Source organism: Lynx canadensis, chromosome C1 (genome assembly GCF_007474595.2).
Source record: "Lynx canadensis isolate LIC74 chromosome C1, mLynCan4.pri.v2, whole genome shotgun sequence".
NCBI classification, from domain to species: Eukaryota; Metazoa; Chordata; class Mammalia; order Carnivora; family Felidae; genus Lynx; species Lynx canadensis.
Window position 1 is genome coordinate 210286974 of NC_044310.1, and position 21057 is coordinate 210308030.

Below are 21057 nucleotides of genomic sequence, written 5' to 3' on the forward strand. Positions count from 1 at the left end.
ATGCAGTATAACAAACCACTCAGTGGCCCATAGCAATTTTATTATGTTAAAAGAATTCTATAGGTTAGGAATCTAGATCGCACACAGCAGGGATGGTTTGTCTCTGCTTCATTGTATGTGTGCCTGGGCTGGATGATGTGGAGCCCAGATCACTGGGATCGTCAGCAGGAATGTCTACACTTGTTCTCTCCAGCAGGGTAATTTCAGGCTAGTCTGATTTTTTATATGGCGGCTGGATTCCCTCACAGTGAGTGGTCAAGAGCAGAATCTAAATAGCATCTAATTACCTAGCCTTAGAAGTCCCATAGCATCGCTTACACCAAACACTGCTGTACAAAAATGTCAAAACTCTACTCCGATTCAAGTGCAGGGGACATGGCTCAGTTGGAGGAGTGTCAATTAACTGTAGCCACTTAAAAAAATTCACCTTCCAAAACTAAAAATCTGGTTACAAACTAGGGACATGGATTATTGCAATGACTCAATCGAGTTGGTCTGATATTATTTCCAGGGCACTTTGTTGGGCATCTATTATAATAGATTTACAGCACTCCCGGTTTCTAGAGAAGAGATTCCAGGCTTAAGCACACTTCATTCCAAAGAAAGATTCCAAGAGAAGTCTTTGAAGAGATATTTAATCAATTTCTTGTTTGCTGAACTTCATTATTAACCAAACTGCTTAGAAAGATGGTCAGAATCATCTTTACCATGTTTAGAAAGGAATAGATTGTGGTTTCAAGAAACCTCAATTATGTGTATGAGGAAACCATGTGTAATGCCACAAACGCTTAGTGAACAAGTTAGAAAAATGAAAAAAAATAAAAATAAATTAAAAAATCAGCCCATTTATCCCCACAGGTCTATTTTGTTAGACCACAAGAGTCCATAAACCTTTCCTTCCCTCTCTAGGCTCGGTCATATTTCCAACCCTAAATCAACCACTGTGGCCAAGGAAATAGAAAGTCATGACTGGTTTGGCCTAGGTCATGTGCAATCCTCTGGAGTCTGGGAAGGTGCTAGTTTCCCTTTAAGAAGCAGGGTGGAAGTTAGGAGTCATTGGGATGGGACAAACACATACTGGGAGAGCCACTATCAAGTGTCCATGGTAGGTGAATATATATTCCAGGCAGAGTAAACAGCTTATGCAAGGTTCTTCAAGGTCATGGATCATTTGTGGGGAAATGGCAAGAAACTTGAGAGTAAATAACATCTAAAGTTGGTGCCCACTAAACCACAAGGGCCAGACCATAATTATGTCACACTGAAAGATGATTAAATACATGTCTCACTCTCAATGCTCATTTCAAAATATTGAGTTCTATATTCTTATGGAGCTGAGATGGAGAACCAGGAAGTAAAAATGCAGAAATGTTACATAAAAGTTTCCTTTAAAAAATCTTATGTTCTCCAAGTTCCTAGCAATGCTGCTTCAAGCTATGTTGACTACACTCAATTACAGGCTCTATTCGTGGGTCCATGAACCTGACACTTGAGAGCTTCCCCTGAGGTGATTGCATGCCAAATATGCTTCGACCAGATGAAAACTAGATTTATAAATACTTCAGCCTGTTTTAATTCTACCTCTGCAGACTTCTATGTCATTTTTCAAGCAAGCCTCAGTTGGGACGACCTTACCAAAATAGAGCCAGGAATTCAGGAATCGCATTGACGCTATACCTTGGATAGCTCCTTGCTGTTTACAAAGCACATTCGCAAATGTTGTTAAACCAAATACTTACAACACCCCTGTACAGAAGGTATACTGATTCTCATCTTACAGATGAATAAACCGAGGTTCAGAAATCTTAATGATGTGCCCAGAGATACACAGGTATCTGTGAGACGCAAGGCTAGATTCCTTTATCTCAAATCTTCACTCCTCTGGCTGTTGCTCTTGCGTATTGTGAATAAAGCGGACGTTACCAGAAGTCTCCAACTTACTAAAGTACAACTTGAATCACAGAACCCACATTATATTTTAAGCTACTCCGTGTATCTGGAATGACAGCAATAGCTTGTCTAGATTCAAAATAGTGGAATAATGCAAGACACAAGTCACCTACTTTCAAAATGAATGTACCTGAAACACCATGTTTCTTGAACAAACCCTCCATCGTAGTTCAAGGACTTCTATGTTTTGGCTCCAACCGCTTTCAAATCAATAAATCCTCCCATTTTCCGTGTTCTGCATCCCACACCCCCTTGGCTTTGAGACCCATCCCATTGCCTACACTCTTCTTTTTGCTTAGAAATATTTTCCAACATGTCTTCCATTTCTGCTTTTCCAAATTTGATCTGTGCTTTATAGCACAGGTCACGTGGAACCTCAAAGTCATTATTTCTTAACAGACCCCTCCGGCTTTCTCACTGTAACTCTGCTCCTGTCCAGTACTGTCTCTCTGTCTCAGAACGTGTGTGTGATCACAGAAAGGCAGAGGGGGGCACTGAGGTTCTCTGGAGTTGCCTCAGTTCAGGCAGATATAACAGAATACCATGACTAGGGGCTTAAACAACAAACATTTGTTTCTCAGTGTTTCTGGAGGCTGGGAAGACACATATCAAGGCATCAGCAGATCTGGCATCTGCTGAGAGTGTGCCTCTTGGTTTGCAGATGGCCATCTTCTTGTTATATACTCACATGTCAGAGAAAGGAGAGAGAGAGAGAGAGAGAGAGAGAGAGAGAGAGAGAGAGATCATCTTTCTCATGTCTCTTCTTTTAAGGGTACTAATCTCATTCATGAGAGATCCACCTTCATGACCTAATAACTCCCAAAGACCCTGCCTCCACATAACCTTCACTCTGGGGAATTAAGGCTCCAACATATGAATTTCGAGGGGACATAAATATTCAGTCCTTAGGATTCGGCACTAGTCCCCCACCCCTGCAATCTATGTACTTCTCACATCCAAGTTACATTCATTCCATCCCAAGAGCCTCCAAAGTCTTAACTCGTTTCACCATCAACTCTAAAGTCTAAAATCCAAAGTCCCAGCTAAATGTGATCTAAATCAGATATGGGAGGGGCGCCTGGGTGGCTCAGTCGGTTAAGTGTCCGACTTCGGCTCAGGTCATGATCTCACGGTCCGTGGGTTCGAGCCCCGCATCGGGCTCTGGGCTAATGGCTCAGAGCCTGGAGCCTGCTTCCGATTCTGTGTCTCCCTCTCTCTGCCCCTCCCCCGTTCATGCTCTGTCTCTGTCTCAAAAATAAATAAACATTAAAAAAAATTAAAAAAAATAAATCAGATGTGGGTGAGACTCCAGGAAAGATTCATCTTGAGGCCAAGTCCTCTCCAGTTGTGAACGTGTGAAACCAGAGGATTTCTGTGCTTCCAGAATACAATGGTGATACAATGGTGGGACAGACATAAAATAGACATTCCCATTCCACAAAGGAGAGAGAAAAAAGAAAGAAGAGGTGAGGGGATGGTTCCCCAGCAAGTCCAAAGCAGAACAAGGTACACTTCATGAGAGATTAAGACTCAAGAATAGTCCTCTTTGACTTGATGCTCTGCCTTCTGGACCCACTGGGTTATGCAACCTGGGCAGCACACAGGGCCTTTCGACAGCACACGTAGAAAAGCCTCGTGCTTGGTTTAATGCTCTGCTCTCGCCCTCTTGAAATTCTTAATAATGTTTTGAGCAAGGGGAGCTGTGTTTTTACTTTGCATGAGACCTGCAAATTATGTGGCTGGTGCTGCTTTCTTGATTGCAAACTCCGACAAGATGGTATAGAAGGGAAGGGAGAGAAAAGGAAAGAAACACACATCTGCTACTTATCTGTCCGGTTTTGAAATCCTCTCTCTTGGTTGTCCCCGTTTCTCTGGCCGAAATTGGCCTCTAGAAATGGGAAGAACACGGCTTCAGATCTGTAGATCTTAAGCCATTTCAGCCATTATCGTTTGCTCCCAGCTGCATGACTAATGGGACCTCTGCCTTTCTCCTTCTCCTTGGGCAGAGGGCATTTTTTCCCTTCCTCTTCTTGAAATCAGAGGAAACAGCAAATCATCCCTTCAGCAAGGGATTCTGGCTTGTTTACTTTTTTGTTTGGCTGCCCGTTTAGACAGCAGCCTTGATTATCTTACTCGAAGCACATCTGAGCGGAGAACAAAATTCCAGAGAGAAGGTACAGCCTAGAAGAGGGGGGAAGGGGGACAGATTTGGGGCAGATAAGATTCTTACTGTTTGTTTTTTTTTTGTTGTTTGTTTTTTTTTTTTTTTTCCTTAGCTTACTCTGGGCGTTGCGGTAGGTAACTGTGCTTTGGTTGTTTTGCTGGTGCTCTGTTCAAGAGAGTTGTCTGTTAGGTATTGGGAACCAGACTTGGACGGGAGTGGGTCATCGGGTTGCAGAAAGAGGAGGCAAAGCTGGAGTTGTGTCTCCCTCTTCAGAGAAGATCCCGCAGGGCCCTCCAAAACACTCACACCCTTATCCCATGGGGAGAACAGATGTTTGGGCTCCTGCCTCAAGGGAGGGGGGGCATTGCCAAGGGGATGGTACTAACTAGAGAAGCAATCACCATCAGTAGAGGATTGCAGTTGCTCTGCCAGACAAAGAAACATTGGCTCTGTTTCCTTTCCCTCCTCCCAACACTGAGAAAGATAGAACCAGAAAAGGCAGGGAAGAGAGGACAAAAATAGCAGACACTGTCCCTCTTCCCATTTCAAGCTCCTCAGGCCACAGCCTGACTGGTGCTTAGCAGAAAGGGAACAAGAGCTTTTAGATCGCATGTAAGAACCAGGCTGTAAATGGAATTAGACTGGCTGGAGATTTTGGTCATAAAATCACCCGCCAACTATAGCGTCTGCCCTGGATGCATGATTGGGTGGCAAAGAGAAATTTGGGCAAACACAGGTGGCCTAATAGTTACATTTAAAAAGGCACTATGTTTTTGTTTGCCTCACGCAATTCAGATGATTAAGCCATTTACATTTGCAAGTTGCCTGCTAAAAGCAGCCAGGGGAATGCTTTGCTGTTTAATTTTTGTTGGCGGTTGGAGTGAGAGAGAGAGAGAGAGAGAGAGAAAGAGAGCCCTCTGTATAATTCCTTCCCTTCAGTTTGAGCAAATGCCCACCCAGAACAGATAAGTATTCCAATATGAGAAGGCTGGGCTCTGTCTGTTGGGATGGGCTTTGTCCAGCCTGTATTCATTGCTGAGATGGAATCGGTATCTCCTGCATCACGTGAGTTAGGTGGACACTATGGAAACCAGGTGAGGAGGAAAGGGAGACAGGATGCTGCCGCTGAGGCCACCCAGACTCTGCTACAGGGGGGCCACCATATGTGATAATCATCTGCTTCCATCGTGGCAACGACCTTTGTGGCCCTGGGTAGTGTTGGCCAATTTCCTTTGGGCTTCTCCATGCCGAGAAACTCTTCCATTCTCCACAGGCAGTGGGAGTCACTCATGCCCGGATAGGGAAAGGACAGGTGTCACTTCCAGGATATAACTGGTGACAAACAGGCTTGTGCGCTGTGGTCACTTAATCATCCTTACCCTCTTCCCACTGCGCTACCTCCCAGACTCATCATGACTGAATGTCGGCAATTTGTTACTTTGAAAACATCCTCCATTCAATTCTTTCTTTTTTTTCTTGCTGTCTCCTGGAGTCAAGCTCTAAAAACGGAATTTAAAATTCACCTCCCAGTGTGTCTGAGATGTTTATTCTTTCCATTCTGGATACTTGGCTGGCGTTTGCACTTCCTCTGTCTTCCATTGGACGATTCTGCCCTTTAGCTGGCTGTTTAACTTTCCTTTGAACAGATAAATAGTACAGCATTCATTATTGGTTAAGAATGTTTAATATAATGTAACCTTTTAAAAGGTTAAATATAATACAACATTTGAAAAATGCTTCTAAAAGCATCATGAGAGAAGCCAACATTTTCTTTTTAAAAGGTTAAATATAATACAACATTTGAAAAATGCTTCTAAAAGCATCATGAGAGAAGCCAACTTTTTTTTTTTCTCTTGGTGAAGAAAATTCTATTGTGATTTTAAAATTTTGGGAAAACACCTTTGTAACCTGGTATTTGCCCAGATTGAGGATAACTTTCCATTTTGCATTCACATGGAGTACTGTCTGGAGTCAGCTATTGCGAATGATCTAGAAGTATCCCCGTGTGGAGGTATTCTCGAACAGGTATCTCAGCCTTGTAAATAGTCATCAACTCCATTTTCCCAGCCCTCACCTCATTGTTGTCAAAGAAACACAGAGTTCTGTTCTTTGTTTCTTCCTCTGTTTTGGGAGAGTGATGGTATAGTTGAGAAAATACATGATTGAACTGATGAAGGATGATCAGTGGTTTGTGAGTCTGCTTCTTTTTTTCCCTCTGTGTGGTCTACCCTTTGACCTCTCTCACTTCTTGTGCCCTCCAATTTACGCCAATTTTTTTTTTTAATTTTTTTTTTCTAAGTTCATTTTATTTTTGGGACAGAGAGAGACAGAGCGTGTGAACGGGGGAGGGGCAGAGAGAGAGGGAGACACAGAATCGGAAACAGGTCCAGGCTCTGAGCCATCAGCCCAGAGCCTGAGCGGGGCTCGAACCCACGGACCGCGAGATAGTGACCTGGCTGAAGTCGGACGCTTTAACCGACCTGCGCCACCCAGGAGCCCCAAATTTATGCCAATTTAAAATGAATCCCATTTCTAGTTCTGTGACTTTAAGAAAGGTATTTACTTTTGCCAGTTCCAGATTCTTTGATAATAAAATCATAACAATAAAACCTACCTCATTGGGCTGTTGTGGAGATTAAATAATTTAATACATATAAAGCACTTAAAATACTCCTTGGCATGAGTAGAGTGAATGGTCAATAAATGTCAGTGGTTTTTGTTGCTACTTTTCTTCTTATTCTTGATACTTTACTTAGGTCCCTTCACCATTTTGAATCTTAATTTCCTTAACCTACAAATTGGGTCCATAACTTTTTCCCATTCAAATGGATTACCAAGGACTTGAACAAGGAACACGAGGGAGAAATCGTTAGTAAAATGTTGGCTAATTAACACCAGGGAGACTCTGGACAAGGCTTTCCTCTATTTTCAGGATCATTAGAAGTTGGCTATGCTTGGACTTGTGTCAGACGCTCATTAGCAGATGTCACTATCCTCCAGCTCAAGGGTTTGCCAAAACCTCCATGCCGAGTTTGGGAAAGCTTCATTTTCTTCCAGGAATAAATTCATTTAATTTTGTAGGTTATTTATTCATCAATCAGAAGAGCTCTGATGATGACAATATTGCCCTTGACATTCTGAAAGACAGGGCTCCGTGCCCCAGGAGAGAGTGTGCTTACGTATCACCAACCCGTGTGCTCATGCGGGGCAAGAAAACGCCACATGCAGGGACATCAAGAGTTGAAGGAAGCTCAGAAAATGTCCTGAGGAATGTTCGGGGATCTCAGTTGAGGGTGGAAAAATTTACAGCTCAAGAAGACACGGAGGTGAGAGGAAACACTGCCAGAGAACAGGGATGTGTTGGCTCCTTGCATAGCTGCTCTTTGGTTAACTCTTCCACTCTTGCTCCAGCCATCGCCCACTAGAGGCAATGTGGCAATGCTGCCATGATAAAAAGCCGTTCAAGCGGTCTCAGTTGCTGGAGTCCAGAACCTAGATTGACGTCGCCAGTGCCTTCCTACTTAGAACCCCAATCACGTGTTTACTAGCTACAAATGGTCAGGGCCATTTCACGGGCCAATTTTGATTCTTCAAAAAATTCAGATTTACCTAGAGAGGAACTTGGAACCGCTCGGGTTAGACATGATCCAAACGAACACTGCCCAGCCCTCTTTCACCCTCACCCTGCTTTTTAACTGCTTTATTTCCCGCACTGTTCATTATTGCTATATGCTCAATTAAACTTATTCCCCATGTTGTACTTTTGCTTTGGCCTCCTCATCTGTATCCCTCGCTAGAATGGAATCCTAAAATGCCAAGCACATTGTCTCTTCTCTGTTGCATTTTCTTGGGTCATCGGGACACAGTGCTTGTCATGTCTGGTGCCGAATAGATGTTCAGGAAATGGAAAAGGCTAAATATGAACGCCTATCATAATGCCAGGCATCGAACTGAATTCCTTTTCGTGGCTCTCATTTCTGAAAATTAGTTACTAGACTGTCAAGAAATGCTTAGCCAGGCAGTTACAGGTTGTTAAGGGCATAAGCTTACAGCTTCCTATTTCTTCAGGGGTGTATATGGCAGCTTTGTTGTAACTGGTGCATTTTTGAATGGCTTTTTTTATGGCAAAAAGAAATACCATGAAATGAACAATCTTAACCATTGTTACTGATTTCAACAGCCCCCTCCGCTGGTTTTAGTAAACGATAGTTGGCCTACAGCACTGTATAAGTTTAAAGTGTAGAGCCTAATGATTCAGCTTACATATATTGTGAAATGATTACATATAAGCTTAGTAATCTCCATCAGATAGGTGGAGAAGAAAAAAGGAAAGAAAAAAAAAGGTGTTTTTCTTGTGATGTGAGCTCTTGGGATCTACTGCCTCTGGAACTGTCCTGGAGGTCCCACAACAGCATTAGCTGTGTTCATCGTGTTGTGCGTTGTGCGTTACATCCCTACTACTTGTTTCTCTGACAACTGGAAGTTTGGATCTTTTGACCCCCTGCCTCCGATTTCCCTCCCTTCCAGCCCTCACCTCTGGCAACCACAAATCTGATCTCTCTCTTTTTTTATGATCAGCTTTTTTGGTTTGTTTTTGTTTTTAAGATTCCACATACACATGAGACCGTACAGTGTTTGCGTTTCTCTGTCTCACAAAGCCCTCGAGTTTCCACCATATTGTTGCAAATGGAAGGATTTCCTTCTTTTTTGTGGCTGAATATGTTCCTGTTCTGGGTGTATTTTTAATTAAAAGTAATCCACTTAATCTGCTTTGAGAGGCAGGTAGTTAGAGCTGTTATCTCTGTTTTCAGCAAATACTGATGAAGGAAAAAACAGATGTGTGTGGTTTGGGGGGTGGACATCAGAACTTCAGCCCCTGGAGGTGAGAAGGAATTAGTTCTCCTTAGAAGTCATTAATGGGGTCCCAGACTTTGACCGAAGCTTAAAGCAGCCAGTGTGGACACGTGTCTTGTCGTATATTAACCTTGAATATGTTGTATATATTTTATAAACTCTGCCAGAGTTAGAATTTTCTGACTTAAAAAGTAATATATTTCTTGAAGAGTTACATAGGTTTCTTTTCCCCTTCCCTCCTTTCCCTATTTCTTTCTTCCTTCTCTGTTCCTTTCTTCCTTCCTCCCTCCCTTCTCTCTTTTCTTTTTCTTTTCTTTTTTCTTCTTTCTTTCTTTCTTCTTTCTTTCTTTCTTTCTTTCCCCTTCTCCTCCCTCCCTTCTCTCTTTCTCTTTCTTTCCTTCTTTCTTTCCTTTCTTCTTCCTCCCTCCCCCCCTTCCTTCCTTGATTAGGACATATTCTACACAAAGAATGCCTTTAAAATAGCATTCTTTTTAATTAGAATCTGCCCCTTGGGCATGCTTTCTTCACAAACACATGAGCTCCTAGTAGGGGATGGTCCTTTAAACAAACATGCAATGAAGATCCGTTCGGTACTAAATTAGATCAGGCATCAGAGGGAGGAGTCCGAGGTGATACCAAGTGAACAAGCCAAGGGTTCTACTTTCTAGAGATGTAGAGTCTAGAGCAGGATTATGAAAATGGCATGCATATCCCCCTGAAACTGGTTAGGTAATCCCTGAATTTACACAGGGCGGAGTTTTCCTTCGATTTTCAAAGAGCCTATACCACAAAATGTTCAGAACCATAACTACATTTTTCTTTGTCCCTCTGAATACTCTCAAACTTTTCCTCATCTCTTTTTTTGGTTTAATATTTTAAAACCTATTATTTATTTTGAGAGGAGAGAGAGGAAAACGAGAGTGCAAGCATGTATGAGCAGGGCAGGGGAAGAGAGAGGCAGAGAGAGCATGCCAAGCACGCTCCACACTGTCAGCACCGTGCCCAATGCAGGGCTCGATCTCAAGAACCATGAGATCATGACCCGAGCCGAAATCTGGAGTCAGGCGCTTAACCGACTGAGCCACCCAGGTGCCCCTCCCTCATTTCTTTAACCAAAATTGTTCACCACCTGATTTCTCTGCATCTTGCCCCAAGCGATCAGAACAAAGAAGCAACCTGCTGCTTGACGTCTAATAATCTTTATCTCCCCAAGACACCAAATTCCACAGAACAAACCGCTTTGTTCCTCAGGAGAATTACCACCACTTTCCTTTCTCTCTGCCAAACAGCAGTTTGTAGAATGTTGCAGTTGGAAGAGATTTCCTGTATCATATATCTGCATACTTTATCGCTACATTAAAAAGCAAAGCAAAACCAAATGTTTCAGAAAACACTTAGTCATATGCTGGAGGGCACACGCAGCTGGGGCTGTAAATGACAGCTTTTTTATATATACTTGCCACTTAGGTTTTAAGAGAAGATCCCGATGTCAAATGAAGGCAGAAGGAAATAACTGATCTAATTTAGTAAGGCTTTATTAGACATTTCTAAGGATTTTATAAATGGCCGACATGCGGCCTTACTGCCTTTATCACTAATATGTTGCTAGACTTGTAACACTTGTCTTGGTGTTTGAATGGCAGGTAGAGTAACCTTCCCCAGCGGCACACGTAGCCACGAGACGAATCAGCGAGCTCAAAACTAGAGGCTATTGTGGTTTTATCCCCATTCGTTCTGTTTCAACACGTGGCAATTCATCCCGCTTTCCTCCGTAGAAACAAAACGCTTGCTCCTACCTGATCTGTGTTCATGCTGTCATTTTTGATGTGTCGAAAGAGGGGTTGTGTTTTGTGTTTATGAAGATTTGGGACACCAGACTGGTATTAAAACAAAAGAGGCGATAACAAGTGTGGGCGAGGATGTAGTGAAAAGGGAAACCTCACGCACCGTGGTGGGAATGCAACTTGGTGCAGCCACTGTGCAAAACAGTATGGACAGTCCTCAAAAAACTAATACGAGGAAGGCCACATGATGCAGCAATTCCACTATTGGGCATTACACACACACACAATGAACCATGAATTCTAAAAGACGCACCCAAGTCTATGTGATCGCGGTCGTAGTATTTTTCTATAGCCAAGATAGGGAGCCAATCCGTGTCCACTGACAGATGAATGGATAAAGAAATTGTGGTATATATATGATGGGCTATTAGTCAGCCATTAAAAAGAATGAGACCTTGCCCTTTGTGACAGCACGCATGGGCAAGAGGGTCTTACCCTAAGTGAAATAAGTCAAACTGAAAAAGACAAACACTATCTGACTTCACTTTATGCGGGATGTAACCAAACCAAACCAAACAAACAAGCAGAGACAGGCTCATAACTACAGAGAGTGAACTGGTGATTGCCAGAGAGGAGGTTGGCGGGGGTGGAGGGTATTCATGGGCATGAGATTACAGATAAGGAATAGTCAATAATACTGTAATAATATTGTGCTATTACAATATATAATAATAATAATAATAAGTGGCAGGTAATAAATAAATAAATAAATAAATAAGTGGCAGATGAGGTCACTGAGTAATATACAGAATTGTCGAATCACTATGTTGTGCTTCTGAAACGAATATACCCTTGCATGTCCAACTACACTTCAATAATAAAATTTAAAAAAAATCACTTGGGCCAGGTGTCAGCCCAGGGACCCCACAATCTGCAGGAAACAATCTTTACACCTCGCTCTGCGGTGCTTAGAGCGTCCTGGTAGAATCTGGAGTCCCTGTCGCATTCTGGGCTGCAAATAGGGACAGCAGACAGTAAAGCAGTTCAACGGGACAGAGTTCGTCAAAGCAGTGAGAATCTTCCAAAGGCAAATAAATAACTGTTGATAAGAATTTAATGAAAGGCCATTTCTGAAGGACAGAAGGGAATAGGAAGGAGATGTGATAACTGAAAAGAAGCTCGTGAAATTGGATATGACACTTTAACAAGAGGGCGGCGGGGGGGGGTGCATTATGAAGGGGACTATGTCAGGAAACGGAAAATTTAGATGGTCAAAGGATTCTTGCAGCAATACCAGCGGATTACATTTGTTGGCTTTTAAAAAAAATTTTTTTTAACGTTTTTTTATTTTTGAGACGGGGAGACAGCGCATGAACAGGGGAGGGTCAGAGAGAGGGAGACACAGAATCTGAAACATGCTCCAGGCTCTGAGCTGTCAGCACAGAGCCTGACGCGGGGCTCGAACTCACGGACCGCGAGATCGCGACCTGAGCCGAAGTCGGCCGCTTAACCGACTGAGCCACCCAGGCGCCCCGATTTTGTCGGCTTTTTTAGGGTACAATTTTGCTGATGCGAGGGAGGCTCAGACTTTTTCCCCTGTCCACTGCATTCAAACCTGTCTATACTCAACTGGCTTCCAAGTCGTGCTATGTCCTGGAAATCACCTAAATTCATGCCAATACCACAAGAACATTCTCAGGTCTGTGATCCAATGATCTTACGCAGCTAAAATAAAAGGCAGTTTTTTTTTTTTTTTTTTTTTTAAATAGGAAGTTTTACTTGCTTAAGGCTTAAGTCCAAAAGTAATTCCATAAAAAATCTCAAGAAGTTTAATATACCAGGTGGCATTCTCTGGTAAGCAAAGAACATTGCGGTAGAACTGTGTTTCTAGAATTGGTGGTTGCACATCATTAGTTGGAAACCGAAGTTATCCACGGCCCATTAGCTTTCCCAGGGGACAAGGCTTTGTGGGAGGGACTGGGGAGGAGCCCATGGATGAGTCAGAGGTGGTCCCACGCTCCAGATGGCCTCACGGAAATACAGGTATTCGACCTACTGTGCTAGAAGCAGGGGGTGGTACTTGCTTGTACAGGAAAGGGTGTCAGGAGGCCCGGGTCGCGCAAACCCTTGCAGATTCCTAAAAGAGGCCTGTTTTCAGGTCATGCCTGTGGCTGGTTCCCAGGAGCTAAGCTCTGAGCCTTCCACTCCTGGAGGCTCCCTTCTGTACCTCAGACAAGGGCCCTTCAAACGCCCATTCTTTGCCTCATGAGTGACGACGAGAACTGCTTGTAGCCCTCCCCAAGAAGCCCCTCCCGAGGTCAGGCTGAGCTCAGGACACAACGGGCTGTCCCCTACTGTCCCATCACACCGTGTCTGCTGGGTGGGCTCGTCCATCCCACCCTCCACACCTGGCCCCTTTCTCGCTTATTCTCACTATAAAAGACAACCCCTTTTTGCTTCACGTTGAGACACCCGGCAGGTCTCATGGCTGGAACACTCTCACTGCTACCATAACCGCTGTCCCCCTGGGGTTGCAACAACCCCGCTCTCCTCCTTACTGTAATCCTTGCAAATAAAATCTCTCCTTGGCCACCGCCCAGGGTTGGTTTTTATCCGACATTACCCTCTGGCCGACCGGCCAATTCTTTATGCGAGCACGCTTATGCCTTCTTATTATGATATAAAGTGCTCGGAAGTCTCCGGGCCTTATTTGCACCAATCCTAATCATGTGTTTCCTGAATGCAAAGGGCACCGATCCATTTACCTCTAAGCCTGATAAGTTTACCTCTAGTTTGCTGGAGTCTAGGTCAGTTTACCCCCACGCCTTGTTTGTCCTGGGCTTCTTTCTGCTATCTGTCAGGCTTCCTGGAAAGGCCGCGGCCCCTGGACCTTGGGAAAGTGGGAGGGGGGCCTGGTGTTCGAGTTCCTGCTGGGATTCCCTGGACTAGAGGTACAGGCCCCCTTCCTCCACCCTGACACCTCCTAGAGCCTCGGACTCCGCCCCTTCAGTACACTGTTTATATCGCTGGCTCCCAACTAGTGGTGATGTCACCACCCAGGGGACACTGGGCAATGTTGGGAGACATCTTTGGTCGTCATGACGGGAAGAAGTGTCCACTGGCATCTAGTGGCTATCGGCCAGGCATCCTATACCGCGTAGCACAGCCCCCTGCAACAAAGACGTATTCAGCCCCGAATGTCAATAGTGCGAAGGTGGAGAAATGCTGATTTATGTGATAATCGCCGACGCTAACAAATTTAGTCAAAGGACATTTTCTCATTCAAAAGTTGAAAATGGAACAGGAAAGCTTGTCCAAGGGACAATCTACCTTCATCCAATCACACCGGGGCCATTTTTTTCTAGGAGGCACTGAACGATTTTTGGACCAAAAAAAATGGTCAACCATTCGGCAACAAAAATTTATTGATTCGTTTGCAACATTAGGTACAACATGTATAACTTTATCACATGGTAACAATCCCGTATTTGTGCTTTGTAGGATAAGTAAACATTCATTCCGGCACAAAAAAGTCTACGCACAATATTCTGGGATGGTTTAAAAAATAAATATATCCTTTTCCGTTCAGTAGCACAAAGAGCTTTCAGTCTGAGATAATGGATACGTTTTACAATTTGACATTTTGTTAATGTGACGAGTTGAACACATATCTTAAATCGGGACTATTGATGTAACAAGTGCCTAATGAATTCTGGGGAGGATTCTGTGATGTGTGAAGAGGGAGGTATGGCTCCCAAGGAGGCTTTCTTGACATTTCAAGCTGTGGATGACATATAAGTCCAGCGCTGACGGCCTGGGGCCTTGTTCACATTTAAAATCACTTCACAAATTTTCAAAATAGAGTAAAAGCAAGATATTTAAGGAAATCTTTGATAAACACCTTCTCTGGTCAAGAAAATAAAAGCCGGCGTACCTCCGTTAGTTGAAGGGGAAGAGGATTTATTAAGGAGAAGTTAGATACGTCGGTTTTTCAAAAGAGTAAAGCTCTGTTACTGAAAAACTTCAATGGTATAAGGTTTTCCTTTTTCCAAATTAAACGCCAATGTGTTTGAGTCAGGAAGAGTCTACGGTCCTAACGGGTTAGGCCAAATCCTGCGCCCGTCACCATACCATCCTGGGAGCAGGTCGGCCATACCAGTATCAATGCATTTATGATGAAACCACTGAGCTCAAGTGTCAAGATACAACTTAAGACGACAATCCTCTCATGTTGTATGAACCTCTAAGCTAACTCATATATTAATTTAAGGTAATCATCTCTTCATAATTCACAATAAAAATAAAAGGAATGCTTATATTTTATATAATTGAATACACAAGGAGATTTTATCTCAAAAGATTTTTTTTTTGATAGTAAAGTTTTCCCTTATGGTAAGAATTCTGTGATCATGTTACCCAAGTAATATAGAGACGGAAACGAGACAATTTTCAGTCTTTCTCTCTCTCAACTGAACACCAATAGTTTTCTGGTTAGTTGAGAAGGGCAGACACTCTTGGGGGGGATAGGAGATACTTACCAGTGAGCTGCTATGAATCAATGAAATCACCTGGGCAGAGGACATCGCTAGGACTCCTGCATGTCTCTTAATATCCACTGATAACGGTCTGAAAGTGAAGCTCTTTTATATCAAAATTCTGGAAATTTCTCACCCATATCTTAAGTGTATACCTGGGCTGAGAGCCCTTAATCAGCTCAAAAAAGTAAAATAAAAGTTACATCATAGTTTACAAAATTATTTTGACTAGTGACTTTGTTTCCAGTTGATTCACATAATTGGAGACATTACATGTCATTTCATATCATTAAAAATACTTAAGTACAGCTTTCCTGGAGTTTGGGCCGAGTTAAAAGCTTTTCGTTCGGGGCCCATTAAAATTTCTGCTTTTCCAGTGGTTCTAATACAAGCTTTTTTTGGGACTCGCTCACAGGTTGCCTTGATTTGTACCGATCTGTGTTTTGCTTTTCCTCAGATTTATTCGATCTGCAGCAGACTTGAACAGCAGATTTTGTATAGCTCTGCTAATGTGATGGGATGTTTTGAGGAGATTTAGAGCATTTCGAGCAAACCACTGTAATCTAAGCTGGGAAAAAGGGAAGGAATATTCTAAGGTCATTGCTGCCCTATCCCAGTCCCAAGAGCCAGTCAAAGAGACTCGGGGTCCCCTCCTTCTGCTCCTCATGCATTTTGCAGTACTGAACAACCGCGTGAAAGATGTCTCCCACTTTCCAAGACTTCTGCTGAACCAGCCGCACGACATCTAGAAACTAAAATAAAGCACAGAATTAGGACTCATGTATCACAGATGAGCCTCAAAGTTATCTCATTCAACCATTTCTCCAAAGCCAACAGCTCTCCGGGCTATTTTTTAAATCTCTTGTGACAAGGGACTATTTTCCAGGACAGTCTATTTTCTTTTTAGACAATTCTGATTGTTAGAGAGTTTTTTCAAGTGAACTGGATTTTTCTTCTTCACAGCAGCTGCCTTCCATTGATTGTGGGAAAATAATTGGAATTCTTCTTTCAAGAGTCTATCTTTTGGATATTTCAAGAGTTTCCCCAGGTCTGAGCTGGACTCTCTGTGACAGGACTGATAGCATAGCTCCCAGGACCTTCTATCTGTCTTACAAATAATCTTTCATTGGATGCATACATTTAGGCCAAGTAAATCAAGTGCTGACCTTTTGGGTACAGTCACTTATTGGCTCCCCACTCTGTCTTGAATAGTCCTCTCCCCCAGCATCACTTTCAAGAGACATTGGTTTTCCATTGTAAAAGGAAAAGGAAAGATTGGGGCATCAGAGAAAAGGGGAGAAAGGCTAGGATGTCTTTGCACGATTTGATTAATCAGACTTTTCCAGCACTTACTTTCCCAGCTCTTACTGGAAGTCTAGAAAGTAGGAGTTACCAGTAGAGAAGGCTTGAACATCAAGTTTCTGAGATCTCACTGAGAGAGGCTCATAGGTTGGTGACTTCTTTTCAAGATTTCCATCAAGGGGTCACCAATGGCCTTAGGCTAGACCCATCCCTTGAGGGTGTCGCCTCTCCCTTAACATGTCTTATAAAGATGCAGCCAACATGAAATACACAGAAATATAAAATTAGCCTCAGTTCCTTCTTTTGCTTCCTGTAGACTCTGGCTCACTGGGCTACCATTTCATTCCCAACTTTTATCTCGGAGTCATTGCTCTAAGAGACAAAGCTCTGGAGCAGATGCCAATATTTGCCAAGCCCTTCCCAGGAGGCTGTTGGCCCCAGACCTTTCTGGAAGCCCAATTACTAGATTTTTTCCATCTATTAAGGACTTGCTGAAGTAGGATCTGCCACTGTGGTGATGAGCACAGGATGATGCTGACCGATGCCCCACCAGCTAGCCACTCTGCCAGTAGTTTGTGGAATAGTCACAGGCTAGAATCTGTTTCGTGGCTTCTAAATACAATCTGATATCTCAATAAATCAGCTTTAAAAATGGTCTGGCACGACTAAATATAGACTATTCTTGAGGCTGTGATGACTTAACCTCAGACATCAAGACCTTGAAACATCTGTGGGGCTGATGGACGAGAAGGTCTACACTCTTTTCTTCCTTCACTAAAAGGAATTTCTAAATAAAAATGCAGCTAAGATTGTGAAGAGGCCAGAAAAGGACATTCCCAGTTTGTTGCTATAGCCTTTTAAAACCACATTCAGGGGGTGCCTGGGTGGCTCAGTCGGTTGGGCGTCTGACTTCAGCTCAGGTCATGATCCCACAGTCCGTGAGTTCGAGCCCCGCATCAGGCTCTGTGCTGACAGCTCAGAGCCTGGAGCCTGCTTCGGATTCTGTGTCTCCCTCTCTCTCTGCCCCTCCCCGGCTCGCACTCTGTCTCTCTCAAAAATAAATAAACACTAAGTCCACATTCAGGTTAGCAGTTGGCCTTAGATTTTTCATTGTTCCTGTCCATGTTATTGCTTTGGTAATTTTATTTTATTTTATTTTTTTTTAAAGCATCTCATTCTTAGTTGAGATACTTTTTTTTTAAATTTTTTTTCAACGTTTTTATTTATTTTTGGGACAGAGAGAGACAGAGCATGAATGGGGGAGGGGCAGAGAGAGAGGGAGACACAGAATCGGAAACAGGCTCCAGGCTCTGAGCCATCAGCCCAGAGCCTGATGCGGGGCTCGAACTCACGGACCGTGAGATCGTGACCTGGCTGAAGTCGGATGCTTAACCGACTGCACCACCCAGGCGCCCCTGCTTTAGTAATTTTAGAATCAGCTTTAGGGTGTCCGGGAGCTGAGTTTTTCATTCCAATGCAGTGAAAAACAAAAATCAAACATTTTCACTTCCTGCCACTTCACAGTCCATAACAATCAGGTTCCCTTCCTACATATCACAGTGGGCATTTCCTTGAGCAAATATTTTGTCTTAGGAAACTAAAATGGCTTATATCCTGTGATGGTGTCATTGACAGACTCACTTGAAGAGGGGTATTACGTAGAGGGCTTTTATATTCTCAGGTGCATTTGCTAAATTAGATCAATGGTTTACAAAATTATATGGTAGAGTCTGTGGGAGTTGTTGCGAACTGTGAGATTTAAAAAAAAACAGTCAACTTAGATTTCTGAAAGCAACTACCTTCTCTTGCTCCAAGGCAGAATTCCATTTTATGAAGTACAAGTGAGTTCGTTTCTATAACCACTCCTGCAATTACGGCCTGTACAGTCGTGATTATCAGCCTTGTCTGTGGCCTAGAACCACCAGGGACCTTTAGAAAACTCCAATGTCTGAGCTTCATCCCAAGAGGAGATTCTGATTTAATTGGCCAGAGCAACTGGGTCTATAAATCTCCCCAGGTAATTCTAGTGCACACTAAGTTAGAGAACCATGATGAAAGTATTCAGTTAAAGCCAATTTCTTATGTTTATAAGTGAAGAAACTTAGTATCTATTATGCATTAATGTTGGCATTCTCCACCAAATTCATATATTGAAGTCCCAAACCCAAAAGTGATGGTATTGGGAGGCAGGGCCTTTGGGTGACAATTAGGTTTAGATGAGGTCATGAGGACAGGACTCCTATGGTAAGATTCATTCTCCTATAAGAAAGGGAAGAGAGACACCAGAGCTCGTTCTCTACCATATGAGAACATAGGAAGGGAGAGGGCTGTCACCAGGAATGGAATCTGCTGGTACCTTGATGTTGCAATTCCCAGCCTCCAGAACTGTGAGCAATACATTTTTGGTTTAAGCCACTCAGTCTATGGCATTTTGTTCAGGTAGTCTGAGCTGACTAAAACAGTATAAAATCTTCCCTATTTTTCCTTCCTTTTTCTTACTGCCCTTCTACCATTTTGCAAGTAGAATGGAATGAGTAACTAGAGGCAAGGTCACTTCTCTTATGACCCTCACTTTCTTAGGAAGGCATGCATATACCTTTTTCCTCTGTTTTTTTTTTTTTTTTTTTTTATCACCTCCAAGAAAAAGAAGTAATTCTCAAATGCATAAAGATGAGAAAGGCACTGATTTACAGTGAAGCCAGGCATCAGGCCACTCTACCTCACAAGAGCTCGTTGGATTTAGAAAAGGAGCTAGAGAGCAATGATATTTTGGATCCAGAAGGAAAAATAATTGGCCAGTTTATGTCATTTGTTAAAAAAAAACAATTGCTGTCATGATTTTTTTTTACATCTTAAATTAAGTAGATTACACTTAACTGATGTCAGTCATCGCGAATTACATTTACAAAGTGTTTTAGATCTTTAGGCATTAGGATTCTCAGCAAATTTGCCCTGGAATTTAAGATAGTTAAAGTCCAACTCAAATTCTGTCACTCTTTCGGGCTATTTCTTATGGGAGGGGGTCTTGAACTTTGGTACTCATCAAAATGGCTTCACTTGAGGGAAGTTGTTAAAAATGTATACTTCTGGGCCCCATTGAAAGCGATCAGGGCTAAGAAAAGACCTAAGAAGATGAATTGTAAGCAAGTGTCCCAGATAATTCTGTGCACTTGGCTCATAGATTTCTCTTTATAACCTGAGTCTCCCCTGGATGACACTCACCCTACTCTGGGTCGCTCCTGACCTAGAATGGAAATTCCATGAGGGTAGGGAATTTTGTGTCCTTTGTTCCTTATATTCCCAGAGCCAAGAACAGTGCCTGGTATGTTGTACATGCTCAATGAACAGTTGATGAATGTTCCGAGCGCACAACTTTCAAGTGAACATGGCATTTTAATGAGTAGAGAAAATGCCATGAAAGAGAAAGCTTGAAATGAAAGTGTCACTTTTCAGAAAGGAGTGACACTACACTGGCCAGGAAAAAGGTTTGGCATTTGCCTTTTGAGTTGAAACGAGGCTGAAATTCATTATAAGCTGACTTTAAGTGCCCCTTGATTCCAAGGTCAATGGTGGGAAACATGAGCTGCTTCGGTATTCACTCATGATATCGTCTCCCCTTTAGTTTATGCCCTTTAGCTTCAGGCTGGGGCACTGAGTGGGAAACACACAAGTGGGAAAATTGTTAACTAAATTCATTTTTTTAAAAAAAAATCAGAATTCACACAAATGGTGGCTTGAAGGGTAGATCTGTGAATGATATCTAACACTCTAGCGATGGTGGGAAAAATGACATTTGTGAACTTAACAGAGATGTTTCTTTAACCCTTTCCAAGCTGAGGAGGAGCAGTGCTACCCTTGTGTGACACGGCCCCATGGGAGGCCACAATCTCTCTTCCGCACTACTGGAAAATAGCTACTTCACCAATGAAAAAAACAGTCAGAATCAGCACTTGAGTGTTCAAGTGCAGCACTGATAAAAGCAAGGATATAAAAATTTTGTAAGGGTTTGCTTTATTTAACTAGTTTGGTCTCAAACAACAAACAGTGCCCATTTATGGAGAAGCCACTCTGCAGAGAACCTTAACTGACTCTGAAAAAAATGAGAAATTTAGTTCCTAAAATTACAATCCTTAGAAATAAGCTCCTTGATCTGATGCTAAATTGCACGGGTAAAACATTACTTAATGTTTTTCTTGATACCACTCGTGGAGTGTTTATTTTCTCAGAAAAAAAGCTATGACCAAAGACAGGCATCCCCTCTGAGAATTGAAAATTGGTGAGGATAAAGAAATGTCAAGTCAGGGCCTGATTTACATAATCAAGTTACTAATCAAGTTAGTGATACACCCCTTGTCCTTTCACCTAATGGGGATTTATGAGGCACGTATTCACATGGAGTCCTGTGTTATTTCTTCAAAATGGTGGATTGGATAAAAAGCTACTTTCTTAACAGATCATCTGAAAATGG